This window comes from Tasmannia lanceolata, unplaced genomic scaffold (assembly GCF_043159265.1).
Source record: "Tasmannia lanceolata isolate RefF3 unplaced genomic scaffold, GAP_Taslan_0.1 ptg000012l, whole genome shotgun sequence".
Lineage (NCBI taxonomy): Eukaryota > Viridiplantae > Streptophyta > Magnoliopsida > Canellales > Winteraceae > Tasmannia > Tasmannia lanceolata.
The window spans coordinates 30024829-30048559 of NW_027518689.1; the positions used below are offsets into that span (position 1 = coordinate 30024829).

Here is a 23731-nt window from a genome sequence, read left to right on the forward strand (position 1 = left end):
AAGAGTGTCAAGCCGCCTTCGATCAGCTAAAAGCATATCTCCAAGAGCTTCCCCTGCTCTCCAAGCCAGTACCGGGGGAAAGCTTGTACTTGTACCTAGTAGTTGGGTCTGCAGCGGTTAGTTCGGTACTCGTTCGACAGGAAGGAAAAGCGGAGCAACCTATCTACTACGTCAGTAGGGTACTCCATGATGCCAAAATTCGATACCAAGAAATTGAAAAGTTCACCTTCGCTGTCGTCATATCAGCAAGGAAACTACGCCCATATTTCCAAGCTCATCCTATCATCGTACTCACCGATCAACCCCTCCGAAAAATATTACAGAAGCCTGACACCTCTGGGCGTATGGTTAATTGGGCAGTCAAATTAGGTGAATTCGGCATCCAAATAAAGCCCCGTCCAGGGATCAAGTCCCAGTCGCTAGCAGATTTTATCGTGGAACGCACGGTGTCGATGGAGGAGCCAGAAGAGCCAAACCTCCTGATCGAAGAACCGATCCTGAACCAGCAACGCCAGATGTTATATGTAGATGGATCCTCTAATGCTGGAGGCAACGGTGCCGGACTAGTTATAACAGGACTAGATAATTTTATTGCTGAATACGCCCTGCGCCTAGATTTCAAAGCATCCAATAACGAGGTGGAATATGAAGCCTTGATCGCTGGAATAGCCCTCGCTGCCGAATTACAAGTCAGCCGAATAAAAATCCACAGTGACTCACAGTTGGTAGTCAACCAAGTAAACGGCTTTAGCGAGGCTAAAGAAGAATGGATGATCAAATACCTAGAAAAGGTGAGAAGAGAGATCTCCGTCTTTGAAGAATTCCAAATAGTACAAGTCCCCCGAGAATGCCCGCGCCGATGCTCTCTCCAAGATGGCCTCTTCCGGAATATTCGAACAGGGAAACGTCTACACTGAGATCCTCCCTCAGCCTAGCGTTGAAAGAGAAGAAGTCCTGCAGCTCAATGAGGAACGTAGCTGGATGGACCCCATAATACAATACTTGAAAGACAGAATCATGCCCCCGGATAGAAAAGAAGCTCGACGCCTAGTAGCAAGGGCCGCCCATTATATTCTCGATGGACAGAAACTATATAAACGTTCCTTTTCATGGCCCTTGCTAAGATGCCTCCAACCCTCCGCCGTGGAGCTCGCCATGAGAGAAGTCCATGAAGGAATCCGGGGGATCACTCGGGCGGAAAGGTATTGGCCTACAAGATCCTCCGCCGAGGTTTTTTCTGGCCAACCCTCCAGCAAGACACTGCTGACTTTGTTAGAAGGTGCGGGCAATGCCAGAAGTTCGCCACCGTGCCTCGTCTGCCAGCGGTTCCCTACAAGCCCAACTCCAATCCAATCCCGTTTGCAATGTGGGGAATGGATTTGCTAGGACCTTTTCCTAACTCGACCAGGGGGCATCGAATGATGTACGTCGCTATCGATTACTTCACCAAATGGGTTGAAGCTAAGGCAGTTAAGAAGATTACTTCCAGAGAAATGGAGAACTTCTTCTATCATGATATCATATGCAGATTCGGCGTTCCACGGATCCTCGTGACCGACAACGGGACCCAGTTTGCGAGTCGAAGGTTCAAAGACTTTTGCGGAAAACTCAGTATCGACCAATGGTTCACCTCAGTCGGTCATCCGCAAGCTAATGGACAGGTAGAAGTAACCAATCGAACTCTTCTGCAAGGGTTAAAGAAACGTGTTGAGAACACCAGAGGCTCGTGGGCAGAAGAACTACCAAATCTCCTTTGGGCCTATCGAACTACTCCCAGAACAGCGACAGGAGAGTCGCCGTTTAGCCTCGCCTTTAGAGTAGATGCGGTGATAGCCGTTGTAGACACCCCATTTTGTTTTGTTTTAATCAACAAAGAAATTAGTGTGTTAAATCCATGTGAGAACCCCCTCTATCATTGATTTATATGTTTTAGGTCATTAATATCTTGATCTGATTTTACGGATCATCAATCGGGACAAAATAAGCTAGGGTCACTTCATAGCCCGGACCCTGATTCCATTCCGAGACCCGATTTCCGTAAATCGTTAGATCAATGGCAGATCTTGACCTGGGTCTAACCATCCAAAATCACCTAACCTCTCCTCTCATCCTAACCATCCAAACCTCACCTAACCTCACCTAACCTCTCCTCTCATCCTAACCATCCAAACCTCACCTAACCTCACCTAACCTCACCTAACCACCTAACCTCACCTAACCTTACCTAACCTCACCTAACCTCACCTAACCTCACCTAACCTCCTATCCCATTCTCCTATAAATACCCTCTCATCCCACCATCCAAAGGGAAGGAAGAAGAGAAAAAAAAAAGAACCCCTCTCTTAGAAAATTCATCCCTCTCCCTCATCTCTTCAAGGGTTCGGCCATCCTTGCCGGATCGGGTGATTTTATACGTTGGGCGATATATATCAAAAGCAGTCATTATCAAGCAAGGAATCATCTTCAAGGAATTAACATCAAAGAAAAATCAAACACAAAGTGGGTTTCCAAAGAGGTAGGCATTTATTTCAATTCTATGTAGGGTCTGTTTTCATGCATATCTTTTACTTTAAAAGAAAAACCATGTTAGGAAGCATGTAGGGTCCGTTTTCCCCCTGGTTAGCCTCTGGTTAGACCCTGGTTGCACCCAGGTTCGCTGCTGGTTGCACCCAGGTTCGATGCTGGTTGCACCCTGGTTCCCTACTGATTCGCACCCTGGTTCCCCTACTGATTCGCACCCTAGTTCCCCTTCTGGTTGCACCCTGGTTCCCTACTGGTTGCACCCTGGTTCCCTGCTGGTTGCACCCTGGTTCCCCTGCTGGTTCGCACCCTGGTTCCCTGTTGGTTCGCACCCAGGTTCGCTGCTGGTTGCACCCAGGTTCCCTGCTGGTTGCACCCTGGTTCCCCTGCTGGTTCGCACCCTGGTTCCCTGCTGGTTCGCACCCTGGTGCACCCTGGTCCGCACCCTGGTTTGTACCCTGCTTCCTCCTAGTTAGACCATGGCTAGTCTCGGGTTTGCTCCTAACTTAGACCTGACTCACTTGACCCTAACCATTAACCCAATCCAACCAAGTCATATCCCAACACAATCCGAGTCGCATGTCTGAATCCATTTGGCCAAATCTCATAAGCCCGCCCACTTTGAATTCCGAAAATTCAAACCCTTGATGATTCCTATATGCTCAATTCTTTGATGCAAATTCCCAATTCCAAAATCCCATTGCTAGATCAATGTTTCTGAATCTCAAGTCCAATGCTCAAATACAAACCCGATTCCAGATCCAAATACCAATTCTGTCTTCCAAAATCCAAGCAACCTCCCCAGTGGAACTACGTGTGGCTTGATCCCCATCACGGGGTACGTAGGCAATTTGGCACTCCCAAGTTCAGTCGCACCTTTCTCTATCTTTCCCATTCCCTCACACTATTCATCATCTCGATTCATCTCGTGTCTCTCGGAACCATTGGATTATGGTTTCCGTCGTAAGAACCCTTAGAGCCCAATTTAGGAACAATGGTGTCGTGTCGTGTTGTGTCCTAAGTTTTAGGGAGTCCTAGAGTTAGGAGTCCAGCCTCATCACGGACGTTTGCTATGTATAGCAACCGTGCCATAGGTCTAGTTACACTAGTCACCCAATCTTTCCCTAGGACAAGCCTAGTAAACTAGGATGTAGGCAAACCTGCATTAGTCTAAGGGACCATTTGCATTTAGATGAGAATCATATAGCATCTTAGATGAAATCCTAAGATAATAAAATCCTCAACTTGAATTAAATAACTTCTCCTAAAACTGTTGAAACAGTCAATCCCGTCTAGGTCGGTGTCCTAGTTGAGTTAGGCATAAGTAGCTTAGCTTAGGTGCACCGAACTACGTCGACTCTGATCCCAGTGAGGCTTGGGTACGTAGGCAGCTTGGATGTCTGATGGCATACCACCCGCGAGTCGGCACCACAAACAAATTGTGGTGTTTTGTATATTAATTTTCTTGTAAATGCTTAATCAAATCACTTAGGATTTTCCATGAAATTAGAATTCTAGGAGAACTTTCACTTAGAATGAATCCAGACAAATTAATAAATCAAGATACACATCTAGGATTCACATTAAAATTAGATCATAGGATGCATGTCACTTAGTTCGTACATTAACATAGAGTTGAATGAGCCATTTAAAATAAATTTAAAAGAATTAGCTTTTGGAATCGAAGACCGATTATCGGGCAGGAATGGTGCATGTGGCGGATAACTCCCCATACCTTCCATTCTCGTAACCAGGTAGCGAGTCTAGATTTCTGGTTAATTTCGGGTCCTAGATCCCACATCTAGGTGGCGACTCTGTCATTCTCTTTCGTGTGGAGTTCGGATTGCCTTAGTGATCCCAAGTTCACATGAAAGATGAATTCAAATCAATATTAAAATGCACACGCCAATCGCGTGGATACAAGAGACCAAGAGAGGAGGCGCGGCGGCTCGCGCCCCACCCCTCTCGCGGGATCCGGGTACCACAGTCTGGCGACTCTGCTGGGGATCACCTAACTTCATTAAAACTTCAAAAGATAATTCATTTGAATTTAATTTTAAATGGCTCATAAAAACTCTATACTTGTTAGATTAGTTTGTCTTGTTTTATTTTCTCATCACATTTTACTCAAACTTAATTTAACAAAACCTGAAGGCATCATAGATTGCGCAAACATATTGCACACACTTACATCACTTGCATCTAAACTCTTGCATCTCACGTGCACACACGTCCTATTTTAGGAACCCGGAGTGTTATCTAGCATGGTTGACTGGGATTTCATCACCTGGTGCCTCTGTGCTAGAGAAGCATTCCACCCTTAGCCTAGTACCTTTATGGTACGTAAACGGATCTCTTGTTCACGTACTGATACGCCGGACACTGGTACAGTATATCGAACAGGGATTCGCGCTAAGGGAACTCTTGGCCTTACCCCTAGATTAACCCACACATGCATGTAGTATACGAACACATGTGCATCACGTGTGTGAGCCTAGTTTAGGATATCCTACCCATTGGTGTCTAGATTAGGCCGTGGTCCATCTTCCAATGGTCACGATCGGTCCTTAGATACACGAACAAAGTCATAAGTCGAGATTCTCTCTCCACTCCGATAGATTAGGATTAGGGTTGATGCCTTCAAGTAACACTGATAAAATGTGAAAAAAAAAAAAAAAAAAATTTCCCTTTGGGTTAGGATATAAATCCCATCATTTCCAAAGATCTCACAGGATTAGTCATTCATGATCTATCCGTTGAAAGCAATCCTATGCTATCTCATCTAATCTCTTGATCGTGCGTCTTTCATTCTTCTGCCATACGATTCGATCGTATCTTCATGCCATCCCCTAACTGGCAGGAGCACAATCTCACAATCTTTCGATTATGCAATCTCATGATCTGATCATGCCTGGTCCAGATAATCCAATCTTGCTTGTACCCCTGGTCTCTTCCTCCTCTAGGGGCTACCTTTTCAAGATTATTTTGCTAAGTCCTTCAGAGTTCACTCTCAGAATCCTTGAGCTAGGGGCATTCCCCTATGCGAATCAGTCATCATTGTCCAAAATTGAAAGTATCAGCCATGATGATGTTCAGAACGAACCAGCCTTCGCCGAGCCTTCAACGCCAAACAGTTGTAGCAGTTAAAGTTTTAGTCACTTACTATTTTATGTTGAGTCAGTCATCATGGTCAGTATAATTGTTGAGTCCGGTCTTACAGTTAAAGGTCAATGCCTAGTCCAGGCAAGTTATCTTCTGTTTCCCTTTCTTATTTAGAGTTGTGAATCCTGAGCATGTTCAGGATAGGTCGTGTCCAATAATTCACTTGTGTTTGTTTCTTAAGTGTGCTTCTGATCTTAAAATAAGACTCCCTCCTCAAATGAGGACAAAATTGACGAAACTCCACTTGAGTCACAGCAATTATTTGAACAAGAGGAGGAGCGCCAATCCCAGCTTTTCAAAAATGAAATTGAAGTGGTAAACGCTGGCACTGAAACTTTGATTCAGTAAATGCCGATTGAAAATACATTACCCTCTGAAGAGTGTGAAGAATTGATAAAATTATTTCAAGAATAAGATGATTGTCTAGAAAAGCTACAACCGATACCAGGGGCAAGACATAGTTGGAAAGCTCAAAGAAAATGAAGAAAGTGAGAAGATATATGCTATACAAGGGGCATGGAGTGGAAACAGCTTTCATATTTCCAATTAATGACCTTGGTTCTCAAATTCATAACATAAAGCCAACAAATTCAAGATAAGAAGTTCAAGAGCAAGCATTGAAAAGTGATCATCAGAACGAATCCATAGATGGAGGATGTCAAAGAACAAGTTTCGCTCTATGAAAGTCGAAAGCACACTTTAGAATCTTGGAAGAAGAAGATCCATTATCTCTTACCTGGAAATGCCGTCAAACTCCGTAAAAAAAAAAAAAAAACAAAACAAAACAAAAAAGAAAAAAATAATCAGTACCAGACGGACTCTAGCCAATCTGAACATCGGAAGGCCTCTTTTGGCCGATTAAATCCCAAAATCAAAACCCAATGTCAAAAGAATACCGATTTGCAAACCCTTCGAGCCTAAATCAAATTTTCTTGAAAACCCATCAAACTTGGGGCATTCCCCCGAACTACACGAGACCTGATCCCTACACTGGGGTACGTAGGCAGCTCGGTTAAACCGAGTTCGGTCGATTCAAAAGAAAAAGAAAAAGAAAAATCAATCGTTCCAAAAAAAAAGAGGGACAAGTTCCAAAAGAAGAGAAGATAATTATTCCAGAAAGAAAAGAAAAAAAGAAAAATCAATTAACCTTCAAACAATTTATTTTCAAACTAGGGGCATTTGCCCTGAACTACACACGTCCTAATTCCTACATGGGGATATGTAGGCAACCTATTCACAGGTTCGGTCGAAATCTTTGTTGAACCTTAAGCCATTCTTTGAAAAGCCCTATCCTACCTATAAAGTCCTTCCGGTGTTCAGAACTAATGATCTAGGTCCCGAAACAAAAAAAAAATGATGATGAATAAAAAAAAATGGAGTTTGAAGATCTGCTAGACTGAAAACCTGAAAGGGCGGTTTAGGCAAAATTTAAGATCATTCCCCTGTTAAGTTGAAAACCCGAAAGGGCGGCTTAGGCAAAAGCTAAGGGGATAGCCTGCTGAATCGAAAACCTAGAAAGACGGTTCAGGCAAAAGTTAAGGCTACCACGGTCCGCCAAGTTAAAAACCCTGAAGAGGTGACTTGGTCACGGTAAGAGAATCATTATAAGAAGGCTACAGCCAGTATCAAGACTGAAGATCAACTGAAGTTCAAGCAAATTTATAAGAAGGTTACAGCCGGTATCAGGACTGAAGATCAATTGAAGTTCAAACAAATTCAAGTGACATCCTCAAAATTGGGGGCATTGGAGCTAAGCAATCCTAGGAGTTGTAATTAAATCATTGAGGCATTACTGTTTTAAGGAAAAAGTCCAGTGTTTACCAATTGAAAAAAATATTCCTTGAAAGGATAGACTTACCAAATAAAACGTTAACTAAGTCAGAAGCATTACTGTGTCTGTCAGTGTAGTTAATCAATCGTTGTTATTCTATGTTCACTCCTTTAGAGCTCCTCAATCCTTTGAGTAGTGCCTTTTATCTAAGTTTTCTATTTAAAAAGAGTCAATCGTCATCCATATGTCCAAATGATGCAACTGTCTCGGTGAAGGAGGCCCGGCCTCGTCAGCTCCCTGCGATTGTACCTGAAAAAGTTCGAGAATCTAGTCAAACAGCTATATTTCAAAGATGATCAACCCAGAAGAATTCAGAAGTAGAAACATCAGAAAGCCCAGCTTCCGTAAAAAGATCATACCCCAGGAATGCATCTTAAGCTTGGAAGAGCCTCAGATGCAATGATGGTCGAGCCAATTTCTCAGAAAGATGAACCGTTAAAATTCAGAATTTCCTTCCAGTTAGTTAAATACTTTCCTGGTCAAGAAATGTTTATCTAAACACCTATCAAGAGGCAAGTCCCACTTTTCCATGATTATATCCAAGAGAGCCGTTGTTCTAGATTACCAATTTCAAGTGTCTTGTTCAAGGTTTCAGTCATCCAAATCCCCAAAGACAAGACCAGCAGTCTCTTTGAGAAAAATCTTGTTGAAGTTTCATAAAAGTGTTTCTAATCCATTCTTGTTAGTAATGGTTCTTCGGTTTGCCGTTTCATCATTCGTCAAAGTCCTAGTTTCCGATATCTTTGTCAGGCACGATCTATAACATCCTCGATTTCATTAAGTTCAAAAAAATCAAAAATTCATCAAATCCAATCCTATGTCAAATTCAAGTTCATGAAAAATCTCTAAATTCTTCGTTATTGAATTCATCAATCAAAGCTATCTTGTTTCTTTGAGCCTGTTTGTGAACGGTGCCTCTTTTCTCGAGTCCATTTGTAAATGGTCTCGTCTTCTCCTTGAACCCGTTTGTGAACGGTGTCTCATTTTTCTGAGTCCATTTACGGTCTCATGTCCTCCTTGAGCCCGTTTGTGGACGGTGCCTTATTTCTGAAAAATCAAAAATTCATCAAATCCAATCCTATGTCAAATTCAAGTTCATGAAAAATCTCTAAATTCTTCGTTATTGAATTCATCAATCAAAGCTATCTTGTTTCTTTGAGCCTGTTTGTGAACGGTGCCTCTTTTCTCGAGTCCATTTGTAAATGGTCTCGTCTTCTCCTTGAACCCGTTTGTGAACGGTGTCTCATTTTTCTGAGTCCATTTACGGTCTCATGTCCTCCTTGAGCCCGTTTGTGGACGGTGCCTTATTTCTGAAAAATCAAAAATTCATCAAATCCAATCCTATGTCAAATTCAAGTTCATGAAAAAACTCTAAATTCTTCGTTGTTGAGTTCATCAATCAAAGCTATCTTGTTTCTTTGAGCCCGTTTGTGAACGGTGCCTCATTTCTCGAGTCCATTTGTAAATGGTCCCGTCTTCTCCTTAAGCCCGTTTGTGAACGGTACTTCATTCTCGAGGCCATTTGTGAATGGTCTCGTCTTCTCCTTGAGCTCGTTTACGGACGGTACCTCATTTCCCAAAAATAAAAAATTTAGCAAATCCAAATCCTTACTTAAAAAAAAAAATCCAATCCTACGAAAAATCTCATGTCCTCTTTGAGCCCGTTTGTGAACGGTGCCTCTTTTCTCGAGGCCATTTGTGAATGGTCTCGTCTTCTCCTTGAGCTCGTTTACGGACGGTACCTCATTTCCCAAAAATAAAAAATTTAGCAAATCCAAATCCTTACTTCAAAAAAAAAAATCCAATCCTACGAAAAATCTCATGTCCTCTTTGAGCCCTTTTGTGAAAGGTGCCCCATTTCTCGAGTCCATTTGTGAATGGTCTCGTCTTCTCCTTGAGCCCGTTTACGGACGGTACCTCATTTCCCAAAAATAAAAAATTTATCAAATCCAAATCCTTAATTCAAAAAAATCCAATCCTACGACAAATTCAAGTTCATAAAAATTCTCTTGTTTCTTTGAGCCCGTTTGTGAACGGTGCCTCTTTTCTCGAGTCCATTTGTAAATGGTCTCGTCTTCTCCTTGAACCCGTTTGTGAACGGTGTCTCCTTTTTCCGAGTCCATTTGTGAATGGTCTCATGTTCTCCTTGAGCCCGTTTGTGAACGGCGCCTCATTTCTCGAGTTCATTTGTGAATGGTCTCGTCTTCTCCTTGAACCCGTTTGTAAACGGTGTCCCATTTTCTGAGTCCATTTGTGAATGGTCTCGTGTTCTCCTTGAGCCCGTTTGTGAACGGTGCCTCATTTCTCGAGTCCATTTGTGAATGGTCTCGTGTTCTCCTTGAGCCCGTTTGTGAACGGCGCCTCATTTCTCGAGTTCATTTGTGAATGGTCTCGTCTTCTCCTTGAACCCGTTTGTAAACGGTGTCCCATTTTCTGAGTCCATTTGTGAATGGTCTCGTGTTCTCCTTGAGCCCGTTTGTGAACGGCGCCTCATTTCTCGAGTTCATTTGTGAATGGTCTCGTGTTCTCCTTGAGCCCGTTTGTGAACGGCGCCTCATTTCTCGAGTTCATTTGTGAATGGTCTCGTGTTCTCCTTGAGCCCGTTTGTGAACGGCGCCTCATTTCTCGAGTTCATTTGTGAATGGTCTCGTGTTCTCCTTGAGCCCGTTTGTGAACGGCGCCTCATTTCTCGAGTTCATTTGTGAATGGTCTCGTGTTCTCCTTGAGCCCGTTTGTGAACGGCGCCTCATTTCTCGAGTTCATTTGTGAATGGTTTCGTCTTCTCCTTGAACCCGTTTGTGAACGGTGTCTCGTTTTCTGAGTCCATTTGGGAATGGTCTCATGTCCTCCTCGAGCCCGTTTGTGAACGGTGCCTCATTTCTCGAGTCCATTTGTGAATGGTCTCTTATCCTCCTTGAGACCGTTTGTGAACGATACCTCATTGTCCGAATCCATTTGTGAATGGCCTCCTATCCTCTTTGAGCCCGTTTCTGAACGGTATCTCATTTTCTGAATCCATTTGTGAATGGTCTCATCTTCTCTCGTTGCCCGTTTGTGAGCGGCACCGCAGCGGGATCTTTTTTTTTTTTTTTTTTTGCATTCCAAATTCCAGGATTTCATCTAGGGTATTGCATTATGTGAAGGTTGCATTATGTTAAGGTACATTGTGTCTAGAGAGTTCTTTGTCGATTAAAGCTACGCAAAATGGTTTTGTCATTTTTTGCTTTGGTATTCAATGACTACGTCATCTCTACCAAAGAGGGGCATCTGTAGACACCCCATTTTGTTTTGTTTTAATCAACAAAGAAATTAGTGTGTTAAATCCATGTGAGAACCCCCTCTATCATTGATTTATATGTTTTAGGTCATTAATATCTTGATCTGATTTTACGGATCATCAATCGGGACAAAATAAGCTAGGGTCACTTCATAGCCCGGACCCTGATTCCATTCCGAGACCCGATTTCCGTAAATCGTTAGATCAATGGCAGATCTTGACCTGGGTCTAACCATCCAAAATCACCTAACCTCTCCTCTCATCCTAACCATCCAAACCTCACCTAACCTCACCTAACCTCTCCTCTCATCCTAACCATCCAAACCTCACCTAACCTCACCTAACCTCACCTAACCACCTAACCTCACCTAACCTTACCTAACCTCACCTAACCTCACCTAACCTCACCTAACCTCCTATCCCATTCTCCTATAAATACCCTCTCATCCCACCATCCAAAGGGAAGGAAGAAGAGAAAAAAAAAAGAACCCCTCTCTTAGAAAATTCATCCCTCTCCCTCATCTCTTCAAGGGTTCGGCCATCCTTGCCGGATCGGGTGATTTTATACGTTGGGCGATATATATCAAAAGCAGTCATTATCAAGCAAGGAATCATCTTCAAGGAATTAACATCAAAGAAAAATCAAACACAAAGTGGGTTTCCAAAGAGGTAGGCATTTATTTCAATTCTATGTAGGGTCTGTTTTCATGCATATCTTTTACTTTAAAAGAAAAACCATGTTAGGAAGCATGTAGGGTCCGTTTTCCCCCTGGTTAGCCTCTGGTTAGACCCTGGTTGCACCCAGGTTCGCTGCTGGTTGCACCCAGGTTCGATGCTGGTTGCACCCTGGTTCCCTACTGATTCGCACCCTGGTTCCCCTACTGATTCGCACCCTAGTTCCCCTGCTGGTTGCACCCTGGTTCCCTACTGGTTGCACCCTGGTTCCCTGCTGGTTGCACCCTGGTTCCCCTGCTGGTTCGCACCCTGGTTCCCTGTTGGTTCGCACCCAGGTTCGCTGCTGGTTGCACCCAGGTTCCCTGCTGGTTGCACCCTGGTTCCCCTGCTGGTTCGCACCCTGGTTCCCTGCTGGTTCGCACCCTGGTGCACCCTGGTCCGCACCCTGGTTTGTACCCTGCTTCCTCCTAGTTAGACCATGGCTAGTCTCGGGTTTGCTCCTAACTTAGACCTGACTCACTTGACCCTAACCATTAACCCAATCCAACCAAGTCATATCCCAACACAATCCGAGTCGCATGTCTGAATCCATTTGGCCAAATCTCATAAGCCCGCCCACTTTGAATTCCGAAAATTCAAACCCTTGATGATTCCTATATGCTCAATTCTTTGATGCAAATTCCCAATTCCAAAATCCCATTGCTAGATCAATGTTTCTGAATCTCAAGTCCAATGCTCAAATACAAACCCGATTCCAGATCCAAATACCAATTCTGTCTTCCAAAATCCAAGCAACCTCCCCAGTGGAACTACGTGTGGCTTGATCCCCATCACGGGGTACGTAGGCAATTTGGCACTCCCAAGTTCAGTCGCACCTTTCTCTATCTTTCCCATTCCCTCACACTATTCATCATCTCGATTCATCTCGTGTCTCTCGGAACCATTGGATTATGGTTTCCGTCGTAAGAACCCTTAGAGCCCAATTTAGGAACAATGGTGTCGTGTCGTGTTGTGTCCTAAGTTTTAGGGAGTCCTAGAGTTAGGAGTCCAGCCTCATCACGGACGTTTGCTATGTATAGCAACCGTGCCATAGGTCTAGTTACACTAGTCACCCAATCTTTCCCTAGGACAAGCCTAGTAAACTAGGATGTAGGCAAACCTGCATTAGTCTAAGGGACCATTTGCATTTAGATGAGAATCATATAGCATCTTAGATGAAATCCTAAGATAATAAAATCCTCAACTTGAATTAAATAACTTCTCCTAAAACTGTTGAAACAGTCAATCCCGTCTAGGTCGGTGTCCTAGTTGAGTTAGGCATAAGTAGCTTAGCTTAGGTGCACCGAACTACGTCGACTCTGATCCCAGTGAGGCTTGGGTACGTAGGCAGCTTGGATGTCTGATGGCATACCACCCGCGAGTCGGCACCACAAAAAATTGTGGTATTTTGTATATTAATTTTCTTGTAAATACTTAATCAAATCAGTTAGGGTTTTCCATGAAATTAGAATTCTAGGAGAACTTTCACGTAGAATGAATCCAGACAAATTAATAAATCAAGATACATATCTAGGATTCACATTGAAATTAGATTCTAGGATGCATGTCACTTAGTTCGCACATTAACATAGAGTTGAATGAGCCATTTAAAATAAATTTAAAAGAGTTAGCTTTTGGAATCGAAGACCGATTATCGGACAAGAATGGTGCATGTGGTGGATAACTCCCCATACCTTCCATTCTCGTAACCAGGTAGCGAGTCTAGATTTCTGGTTAATTATGGGTCCTAGATCCCACATCTAGGTGGCGACTCTGTCAGTCTCTTTCGTGTGGAATTCGGATTGCCTTAGTGATCCCAAGTCCACAGGAAAGACGAATTCAAATCAATATTAAAATGCACACGCCAATCGCGTGGGAACGAGAGACCAAAGGAGAGCGCGCGGCGGCTCGCGCCCCACGCCCCTCTCGCGGGATCATGTCCCACAGTCTGGCGACTCTGCTGGGGAACCAGGGTGCAACCAGCAGGGAACCTGGGTGCAACCAGCAGCGAACCTGGGTGCGAACCAACAGGGAACCAGGGTGCGAACCAGCAGGGGAACCAGGGTGCAACCAGCAGGGAACCAGGGTGCAACCAGTAGGGAACCAGGGTGCAACCAGCAGGGGAACTAGGGTGCGAATCAGTAGGGGAACGAGGGTGCGAATCAGTAGGGAACCAGGGTGCAACCAGCATCGAACCTGGGTGCAACCAGCAGCGAACCTGGGTGCAACCAGGGTCTAACCAGAGGCTAACCAGGGGGAAAACGGACCCTACATGCTTCCTAACATGGTTTTTCTTTTAAAGTAAAAGATATGCATGAAAACAGACCCTACATAGAATTGAAATAAATGCCTACCTCTTTGGAAACCCACTTTGTGTTTGATTTTTCTTTGATGTTAATTCCTTGAAGATGATTCCTTGCTTGATAATGACTGCTTTTGATATATATCGCCCAACGTATAAAATCACCCGATCCGGCAAGGATGGCCGAACCCTTGAAGAGATGAGGGAGAGGGATGAATTTTCTAAGAGAGGGGTTCTTTTTTTTTTCTCTTCTTCCTTCCCTTTGGATGGTGGGATGAGAGGGTATTTATAGGAGAATGGGATAGGAGGTTAGGTGAGGTTAGGTGAGGTTAGGTGAGGTTAGGTAAGGTTAGGTGAGGTTAGGTGGTTAGGTGAGGTTAGGTGAGGTTAGGTGAGGTTTGGATGGTTAGGATGAGAGGAGAGGTTAGGTGAGGTTAGGTGAGGTTTGGATGGTTAGGATGAGAGGAGAGGTTAGGTGATTTTGGATGGTTAGACCCAGGTCAAGATCTGCCATTGATCTAACGATTTACGGAAATCGGGTCTCGGAATGGAATCAGGGTCCGGGCTATGAAGTGCATTGGATTATGGTTTCCGTCGTAAGAACCCTTAGAGCCCAATTTAGGAACAATGGTGTCGTGTCGTGTTGTGTCCTAAGTTTTAGGGAGTCCTAGAGTTAGGAGTCCAGCCTCATCACGGACGTTTGCTATGTATAGCAACCGTGCCATAGGTCTAGTTACACTAGTCACCCAATCTTTCCCTAGGACAAGCCTAGTAAACTAGGATGTAGGCAAACCTGCATTAGTCTAAGGGACCATTTGCATTTAGATGAGAATCATATAGCATCTTAGATGAAATCCTAAGATAATAAAATCCTCAACTTGAATTAAATAACTTCTCCTAAAACTGTTGAAACAGTCAATCCCATCTAGGTCGGTGTCCTAGTTGAGTTAGGCATAAGTAGCTTAGCTTAGGTGCACCGAACTACGTCGACTCTGATCCCAGTGAGGCTTGGGTACGTAGGCAGCTTGGATGTCTGATGGCATACCACCCGCGAGTCGGCACCACAAACAAATTGTGGTGTTTTGTATATTAATTTTCTTGTAAATGCTTAATCAAATCACTTAGGATTTTCCATGAAATTAGAATTCTAGGAGAACTTTCACTTAGAATGAATCCAGACAAATTAATAAATCAAGATACACATCTAGGATTCACATTAAAATTAGATCATAGGATGCATGTCACTTAGTTCGCACATTAACATAGAGTTGAATGAGCCATTTAAAATAAATTTAAAAGAATTAGCTTTTGGAATCGAAGACCGATTATCGGGCAGGAATGGTGCATGTGGCGGATAACTCCCCATACCTTCCATTCTCGTAACCAGGTAGCGAGTCTAGATTTCTGGTTAATTTCGGGTCCTAGATCCCACATCTAGGTGGCGACTCTGTCATTCTCTTTCGTGTGGAGTTCGGATTGCCTTAGTGATCCCAAGTTCACATGAAAGATGAATTCAAATCAATATTAAAATGCACACGCCAATCGCGTGGATACAAGAGACCAAGAGAGGAGGCGCGGCGGCTCGCGCCCCACCCCTCTCGCGGGATCCGGGTACCACAGCCGTAGAGATTGGAGCCCATTCCCCGAGGCTCGAAGCATACAATGAAAGGACCAATCCCAACCACCTAAGGAGCAGCCTCGACCTCATTGAAGAAACTAGAGAAAAGGCTCGAGTCAGGATGGCCACGTACCAGCACAGGGTCGCCCGATACTACAATTCCAGAATAAAGGAAAGAGCAGTGAGGACGGGCGACTTGGTACTACGGCGGTCTGAAGTCTCCGACCCTCGTAATTTCGAAAAGTTGGCTCCCACTTGGGAATGACCCTATCGTGTTTCACGCACCCTCCAGCTAGGGTCATACCAATTGGAAGACTTAGGGGGCAACCCCATTCCCCGCACTTGGCACCTTTCGAATTTAAAGAAATTCTACCAGTAGGCAAGAATGTAATTCATTTTCATCTTTTCATTTATTTTCAATAAGTCTGCGTGTTTGTTCTTTGTCTTTGTGAAATTACAGACATGTAAACATCTCCCACAAGTAATGAAGTCTCCTTTGCGATTATCTATCTCTGAAAACGATTACTCCGTAAGCATTTAACGAATCTCCACGTCAAGCGAGCTATGAACGAAGGATAAAAGAAGTGACCCATAAACTGACGCCCCTAGAGGCTCGGTAGAGCGTCCATCTACTTAAAAGATGTGACCCATAAACCGACACCCGAAGAAGCTCGGTAGAGCGTCCATCAACTTAAAAGACGTGACCCATAAACCGATGCCCTAAGAGGCTCGGTAGAGCGTCCATCTACTTAAAAGATGTGACCCATAAACCGACACCCCAAGAAGCTCGGTAGAGCATCCATCAACTTAAAAGACGTGACCCATAAACTGAAGCCCCAAGAGGCTCGGTAGAGCGTCCATCTACTTAAAAGGTGTGACCCATAAACCGACGCCCCAAGGGGCTCGGTAGAGCGTCCATCTACTTAAAAGGTGTGACCCATAAACCGATGCCCAAGAGGCTTGGTAGAGCGTCCATCTACTTAAAAGATGTGACCCATAAACCGACGCCCCAAGAGGCTCGGTAGAGCGTCCATCTACTTAAAAGATGTGACCAATAAATCGACGCCCCAAGAGGCTTGGTAGAGCGTCCATCTACTTAAAATATATGACCCATAAACCGATGCCCCAAGAGGCTCGGTAAAGAGTCTATCTACTCCAAGGGAAAGTTAAGCATTCTACGAGGATCGACAAAAAAGTCATCACCGCCAATGAAAGGTAAAAGTGTTTTAAGTGCATCTCCAAAAAAAGTAAGAGTATCTGAAAGTACATCACTAAAGTCACTTCGAAGGACAAACCCCTTCCATCCATCACAAAATAAAGTTAAGTTTTTAGAGAACCGGATTACAAAAGGCAAAGATAAAGTTCCAAGGGACCTGTCCCTGAGTTTCCTTCTCCAAAACTTCCTCGGAAGAAGGTGCCACAATGCTAGGGACCGATGATTCTATTCCAGGAGACACAATTGCCAGATTTGCCTCATTGACTTCGGTCGCCTCGGAATCCTCTCCCTCGGAAAGCTCAGTCCCTGGCGGTCCCCCAATCTTTTGATGAGAAAAGAAGAATCTATGGCCTTAATCTGGCTTCGACATTCAACGAAACCTTTCGCCTCAAACTCCAAAACGTGGAGCGCCATATCTGTTTGATACTCCTGAGATTGGCGGAATTCGGAGATCGCCCGAGATCGAATCTCCTCCTCTCGCTCAGCGGCCTTGTCCCGCGCTTCTCCAGTTCAGCACGAATCTCCTTTTCACGGAGAAGTTCGTTCTTGACCTTTTGAAGTTCAGCCTCGGCATTCGCCCGAACGTTCGCCAGGGAATCCTCGAACACCTTCTGGTCATTCGCATGAGCCTCCACTTGATTCTTCATCTCCTTGGAGGCGTGAGCATAAAGAGAGCTGTACTTTTCCATGCCCCGCGAGGCATGGGAGCAAATATCTGACAACTACAGGCAAAAAGAGAAAAGGTAAATGGTTGCAGGAACCAAAGGATATCCGGAAAAGTAAAAATAAAATACGCACCTTCTTTGCTACATCGACCATGTCCCAGCCTACGGCGGAGTGCGAACTTATCTCCAAATCCGCCAAGTCTCTCGGTAGAACACTCGTCATCGCCATTTCTACAGCCACCCTCAGGTTGCGAAAGGCGGAATCTTCAATACCCACTTTCCAGCTAGGGTTGAAATAAGACCCCTGTTGGGTCGCCTGATCTTTTGGAAGAGTCCCCGGCTTGAAATAAGCCTGGGTTCCGTCGCAACCCACGACGGGCAAAAACTCCTGGCTCACACCTTGGCCTTTACCCTTACCCCCCTCTTTGGTCGACATACTCTTTTTACTGGGGCTCTTCTCCAACATTTCTACTTGCCGCTTGCTATGCACGGATTTCTTCGGAGATGTGGCACCCGTAGTCCCCGCAGCCAGGGCCGACCCTTTGCCTGCCTTAGCTGTTTGGCTCTTCACGGCTCTGTCCTATTTTTGCCGAGCCACTTCCTCGGCCTTCAATCTCCTCACCTCCTCCATTGCCGAGGCAGAAATATTAGCGCCCGAACCTTGTGCCGCCATTTCTGCGATAAAACCAGGAAACCAATCACAACACAATAGAAGGAAAGCGAGCAGAAATACGAAAAGGAAGATCAGAGAAGAGAATCACCAGACTGACTCTCGTCAGTACTTGTTTCGTATTTCTCCCCCTCGCTCCGAGCCTCGTCCTCCGAGTCTAACACGACGTTGCTCAAACCAAACTTCACCAATACGTATTTGGATTTGAAATCCCGAATGTTGAACCTCTCCTTCCCTAGATCCACACCCCTACCCACGACATCGTTGAAAATTAACTGACTCAAAGTCCCTAGAGAAAACTGCAACCCCATTTTGTCCCCATTGGGCTTTCTCCAATCAAAGGGGAATTGCCATCCGGCTATTTGAGGCGGTTTTATAAAAAAGAACTCATTCTTCCACCGTTTAATGGAAGAGGGAGCTCCGCCCGTGATCATCAGCGTCCGCCGCTGGGACACGTCTACCCAGTCCCCTTTCATCTTTATAAGGAAACACTTCCTGATAACATCCAATGATAGTGGGGCCCTCACCATTTTACTTTTCACTATGTACGCCAGAAGACGCCTCCACCAATTTGGAAGAATCTGGGACGGTGCTAGACTGAAAAAATCAAAAAAGTCTATAAGAATTGGGTGCAGAGGGAAGTGGACTCCCGCTTCAATAACCTCCTTATAGAAGGCCGTCTCTCCCTTCGCACTACTACTACACGCCCGTTCACCAGGGCTGGGAAGCCGGACCTCATAATTGTCCAGAATGTGATACTTCTCCCGCAGATGATCAAGGTCCGAAGGTTGAAGGATACCTATCGAACCCATGGCTACTTCAGGACGATATGCTACGCCATGGGGCATCCGAGGCTTATGAAATTCCACAGATTCCTGAACCACAACTCTAGCCTGGACGTCCATCGGTGCCGACCGAGAATTGCTCCTATCCTCTCTTAAAGCGGCAATTACTGGTGCGTCACTCGGTATCGGCTCCGCCACACCTGGAGCTTCGACGGGAAGAATCGGACCCACCTCCTTTCTTGGCCGTGGCTCTATCCTCTTCAATGATCCTCCGCTTGTTGCGACCGTCGTGACACCACCAACCTTTTTGGTCTTAGTTGTAGGCCTCACCTCCGACGGCCGCCCCAAAGCACTCCTCGCCTCTATCTCCGACGATTGCCCCAATATGCTCTCCACTTCCGTCTCCGATGAGACTTGGGGAGAAGAGGATGTTTCCTCCATCCCCACGGGCTCAATCAACTGATTTTGGGAATCTGTGTTCTCCGACATTATTACTCTAAAGAAACGAAATGAAAAGTTTGGGTTGAGAAACGCACCGATGAGATTGGAGGGAGGAAACCGTGAAACTCGCCGGAGAAGACGAGCCAGCACCTTGAAAGAAAAGAGAAATCAAGCCGAGAAGGAACTTAGCGCCCTCCAAATCTCCGGTTAACACAAAAGAACGAAGCTAAATGAGAGATTCTAACGAAAAAAGGGAAGCGAACCACCGGAGAAAAGATCTCGCTGGGGCAGTGAATGAAAAGAGAGAAAAAGAGAAAATGGTAGAAAAAAGAAAAATGGGCGGGCTTTTAAAGGTCCATGCGCGGGAAAACTCAAAAGTCACGTCACTCTAACGTTATGCGACACATGGAGCCACGTGACACTCGCACAATTACCAAAGTCATTAATGCGCCGTTTCTTCAAAGCGCCAAACCACTGTTTCCCATAAAGCCACGACTGTTACACGTGTCTCCTCCAAATACCCCGTGGAACGAATCGACAAACACTCCTCCGGTACCAAGTATCTCCTGAGAAAGTCATACAATACACTCAAACTACGTTACGTCTGCGACGAAGTTAGAATATGCCCAGGGCTGAACGTTCTCATTTGTGTCATGAGCGTAACTCCAACTAAAATGACGTTCCTTCGCATGATGATGCGAAGACACAGAAAATGACAAAAATCCTTTCATTCACAAGTGAAGGAAACTTTATAAAAGGTGGGCTTCTAGGCCAGATACAAGAAAATGAAAATGCGTTCGGGACCGTGCTAAACTACGGCTAGCTAAAAAGACAAGAAGGAATTGAGAAGAGTCGACGCCCGGAGCTTCAGTATCCTACGTCTGGTGAACCGCCAAACGCTATCGGACGTTGGACTTCAGCATCACCATGGCACCCACTTGGCACGTTCTTCTTTGCCCCGGAAGGAGGCTTCAAAACCGACCATGCCAAGGTCGTAGCCGAAGGTCCCATCATTCGCCCAGATCTTCCTCCGGATCTTCCTCTCGATCTTCTTCAGAGTCCTCCTCCGGCGAATTCGCCTCTAGATGAGGCTCGAGACAGGGCAACGCGGAGCCGGCCTTCTACCACCTTCGGTCGCTCCTTGCAGCATCACCCTCAGGGCCTCATTCTCCATCTCCAACTTTTTGACTTTGGCCCTCAACCGGAGAAGCTCCAAGCCTTACTGGAGAAGTTGATCTGCCACCCCGTGTCCCCTCTCAATGGTATACTTCAGGGACTGCTTATAATTGGCGACGAAGTGGGGAACGTCGCCAGGAGCAAGGAAATCCCTAGGGGCGGGGGAACCTGAGTGTTCTGAGGTCTACACCTTCGCTTCTTCTTGCTTTGGGGGCTGTGACTCACTCCCACAGCTCCAGCCGATGAGGAAGCCACCGCCACCGGAGTTACCATTTCCGGCGGACTAGGCTCCACCGCCGGCGACCCCTTCAACCTCTGCGACCTCCTAGTTCTGCGGGCCACCGGTTCCCCAGTGACGGAGGGGTTTTCTCCATCTCCGTTCGAAAGCGACTCCACTTCCACTACCGGGACTATCGCCCCTAGATGATCATCACCGGCGGCCTCTTGAAACATTTTTTAATAGAAAAGTGACAAAAGGGGATAAAGAAAAGGAAAAAGATGATGTATATCTCTCTCCCTCAACCCCCTTTTATAAGTGCCATGAGGCGAAAAAATCGAGCGCGATTCAATGTCCCGCCGATTTTCGAAATCTCCCATAAAGAGGGAAATAATGGCCTGACCCGTTTTCCAAAAAAAACATGTTGAAAATAGGCGGGAATTAAGTATTTTTGCCATTTCCCAAAAAACCTTAAGGATAGATAACGCGCCTATTAAATGACGCGACATTGATCCGCCCGCCGATTCCTTAGAAAGACACTTCGACTCCATCACCTTCAGAAGGTCGGCACCGGCCTACCACTTGAAAATTTAACTACTTCCTTGACCCTTACAAAGGGACAAGAAAGTAGGGGGCAGTCTGTTGGGGGTAAAATCGGTATATTCGGCACCGAAACTCAAACCCCTTATCCATTACTCAACTGGATCGACACAACCCCGCACCAACACTCGGTAATGAACCTTGATTGGACCTCCTTGATACTCCTCCCTTGAACGGTACCGAGTTACTAAGGGAACCAAACACAATCACGGAGATCTCGCCCCCAAACGGAAAATCCGGACTGCCGGTACGCTTAAGGCGCGGCTTTCGAATTCAAAACATCCCGCCTAAATCACCATCCCCGATCTTCGCTCATAATCATTGGAAATCGTATCTCCACTTGTTTATTCGCCAGCTATCAAGCTCCACGTGGATTTAATCTAGGGTATGATTGATGTCTCCACGATCTTATTCTCCCGCCATCACGCTCCACATGGGCGAAACCAAAAGCACGATTGATATCTCCAAGATCGTGGATCTCCACCCCTATAAAAAGGGGACTACGCACTCAAGCAAGAGGATCGAACTCACCCTCTCTTCTTCTCGGGTCTGGTAACTTGACTTAGCTCTCTCCCATTCTCCGTCTATTGTCTGTGATTGCCCGTTGTGGGAGCCAGATCCCGCGAGAGGGGCGTGGGGCGCGAGCCGCCGCGCGCTCTCCTTTGGTCTCTCGTTCCCACGCGATTGGCGTGTGCATTTTATTTGTTGATTTGAATTCGTCTTTCCTGTGAACTTGGGATCACTAAGGCAATCCGAATTCCACACGAAAGAGACTGACAGAGTCGCCACCTAGATGTGGGATCTAGGACCCATAATTAACCAGAAATCTAGACTCGCTACCTGGTTACGAGAATGGAAGGTATGGGGAGTTATCCACCACATGCACCATTCTTGTCCGATAATCGGTCTTCGATTCCAAAAGCTAACTCTTTTAAATTTATTTTAAATGGCTCATTCAACTCTATGTTAATGTGCGAACTAAGTGACATGCATCCTAGAATCTAATTTCAATGTGAATCCTAGATGTGTATCTTGATTTATTAATTTGTCTGGATTCATTCTACGTGAAAGTTCTCCTAGAATTCTAATTTCATGAAAAACCCTAACTGATTTGATTAAGTATTTACAAGAAAATTAATATACAAAACACCACAATTTGTTGTGGTGCCGACTCGCGGGTGGTATGCCGTCAGACATCCAAGCTGCCTACGTACCCAAGCCTTACTGGGATCAGAGTCGACGTAGTTCGGTGCACTTAAGCTAAGCTACTTATGCCTAACTCGACTAAGACACCGATCTAGACGGGATTGACTGTTTCAACAGTTTTAAGAGGAATTATTTAATTCAAGTTGAGGATTTTATTATCTTAGGATTTCATCTAAGATGCTATATGATTCTTATCTGAATGCAAGTTGTCCCTTAGACTAATGCAGGTTTTGCCTACATCCTAGTTTACTAGGCTTGTCCTAGGGAAAGATCGGGTGACTAGTGTAACTAGACCTATGGTACGGTTGCTATTCATAGCAAGCGTCCGTGATGAGGCTGGACTCCTAACTCTAGGACTCCCTAAAACCTAGGACACGGCACGACACCAGTGTTCCTAAATTGGGCTCTAATGGTTCTTAGATTGGAAACCATAATCCAATGGTTCTGAAAGACACAAGATAAATCGATTTAAGGTCTCGAGGTTAATGAGTTTCAGATTTCAAAGATTTTCAGTTTCTAGACATTTAAGGATTACCAATGGTTCTAGGGTTCACCAATTTCGGCCTTGAATGGCATCCAAAGGAGGGAATCGTGCGTTCTTTCCTTGTGCAATTTAATACTTAGGTTATAGCATCTTATTGCCTGGCAGAATCTCAGGATTTCCGTGGACACTAACCTCGGAGCCAACAACATGCTATAACTTAAATATTCAAATTGTCAAAGATCAAGTTGCAATTGGGATACGATTATGGATGCACGGGCCATTTTTCCAGGAAAATCTAAAGATCCTAAAATTTCTGTTTCAATGGATTAAGGAGTGAACATGTGACAGAATTTTAAAGTTCTTTAGGAATTTTTATATGATTTTCAATTAATTTCGAATTTTCCATGGATTTTATCAATTTTAAGCATATGAGCGGTTTTACAAGTGAAATTGTTGCAAATAAATTCGAAATGATTTGAAATTTCTACAGCAGCAAGATGAAAATGTATGTAGCTTACAGGATGAGTTTTGCATATTTTTACATTAAATTCACATTTAATCTTGATTAAACCATTAAATGTCCAGATTGCACAATTAACACATAAAATAGTAGAAATATAACTCTAAATTCTATGAAATTTCTACAGAAATACTATATGAATCAAAATAGCATGCAGTGAGATTTTCATGAATTTTAGAAATTATTTACTACCAATTTCGGATTTTACAATTTCCAGACCAGATTATAAATTAACACTACATCCCATATTAAAACAGATCCAAATCACACGAAACTTTTACAGTAACAAGTAATATGGAAGATAAGACTACTGTAAAAATTTTATGA

At 44.7% G+C, this 23731-nt stretch overlaps 1 long non-coding RNA gene across 1 annotated transcript; it reads left to right on the forward strand.

Annotated features, from left to right (window-relative positions):
- Positions 1 to 1856: 1856 nt before the first annotated feature.
- Positions 1857 to 6820, forward strand: LOC143887822 (uncharacterized). The gene is made up of 2 exons (XR_013254397.1): positions 1857 to 2765; positions 2879 to 6820. It is a non-coding gene; the product is annotated as an uncharacterized LOC143887822 (long non-coding RNA).
- The last annotated feature ends 16911 nt before the right edge of the window (positions 6821 to 23731 follow it).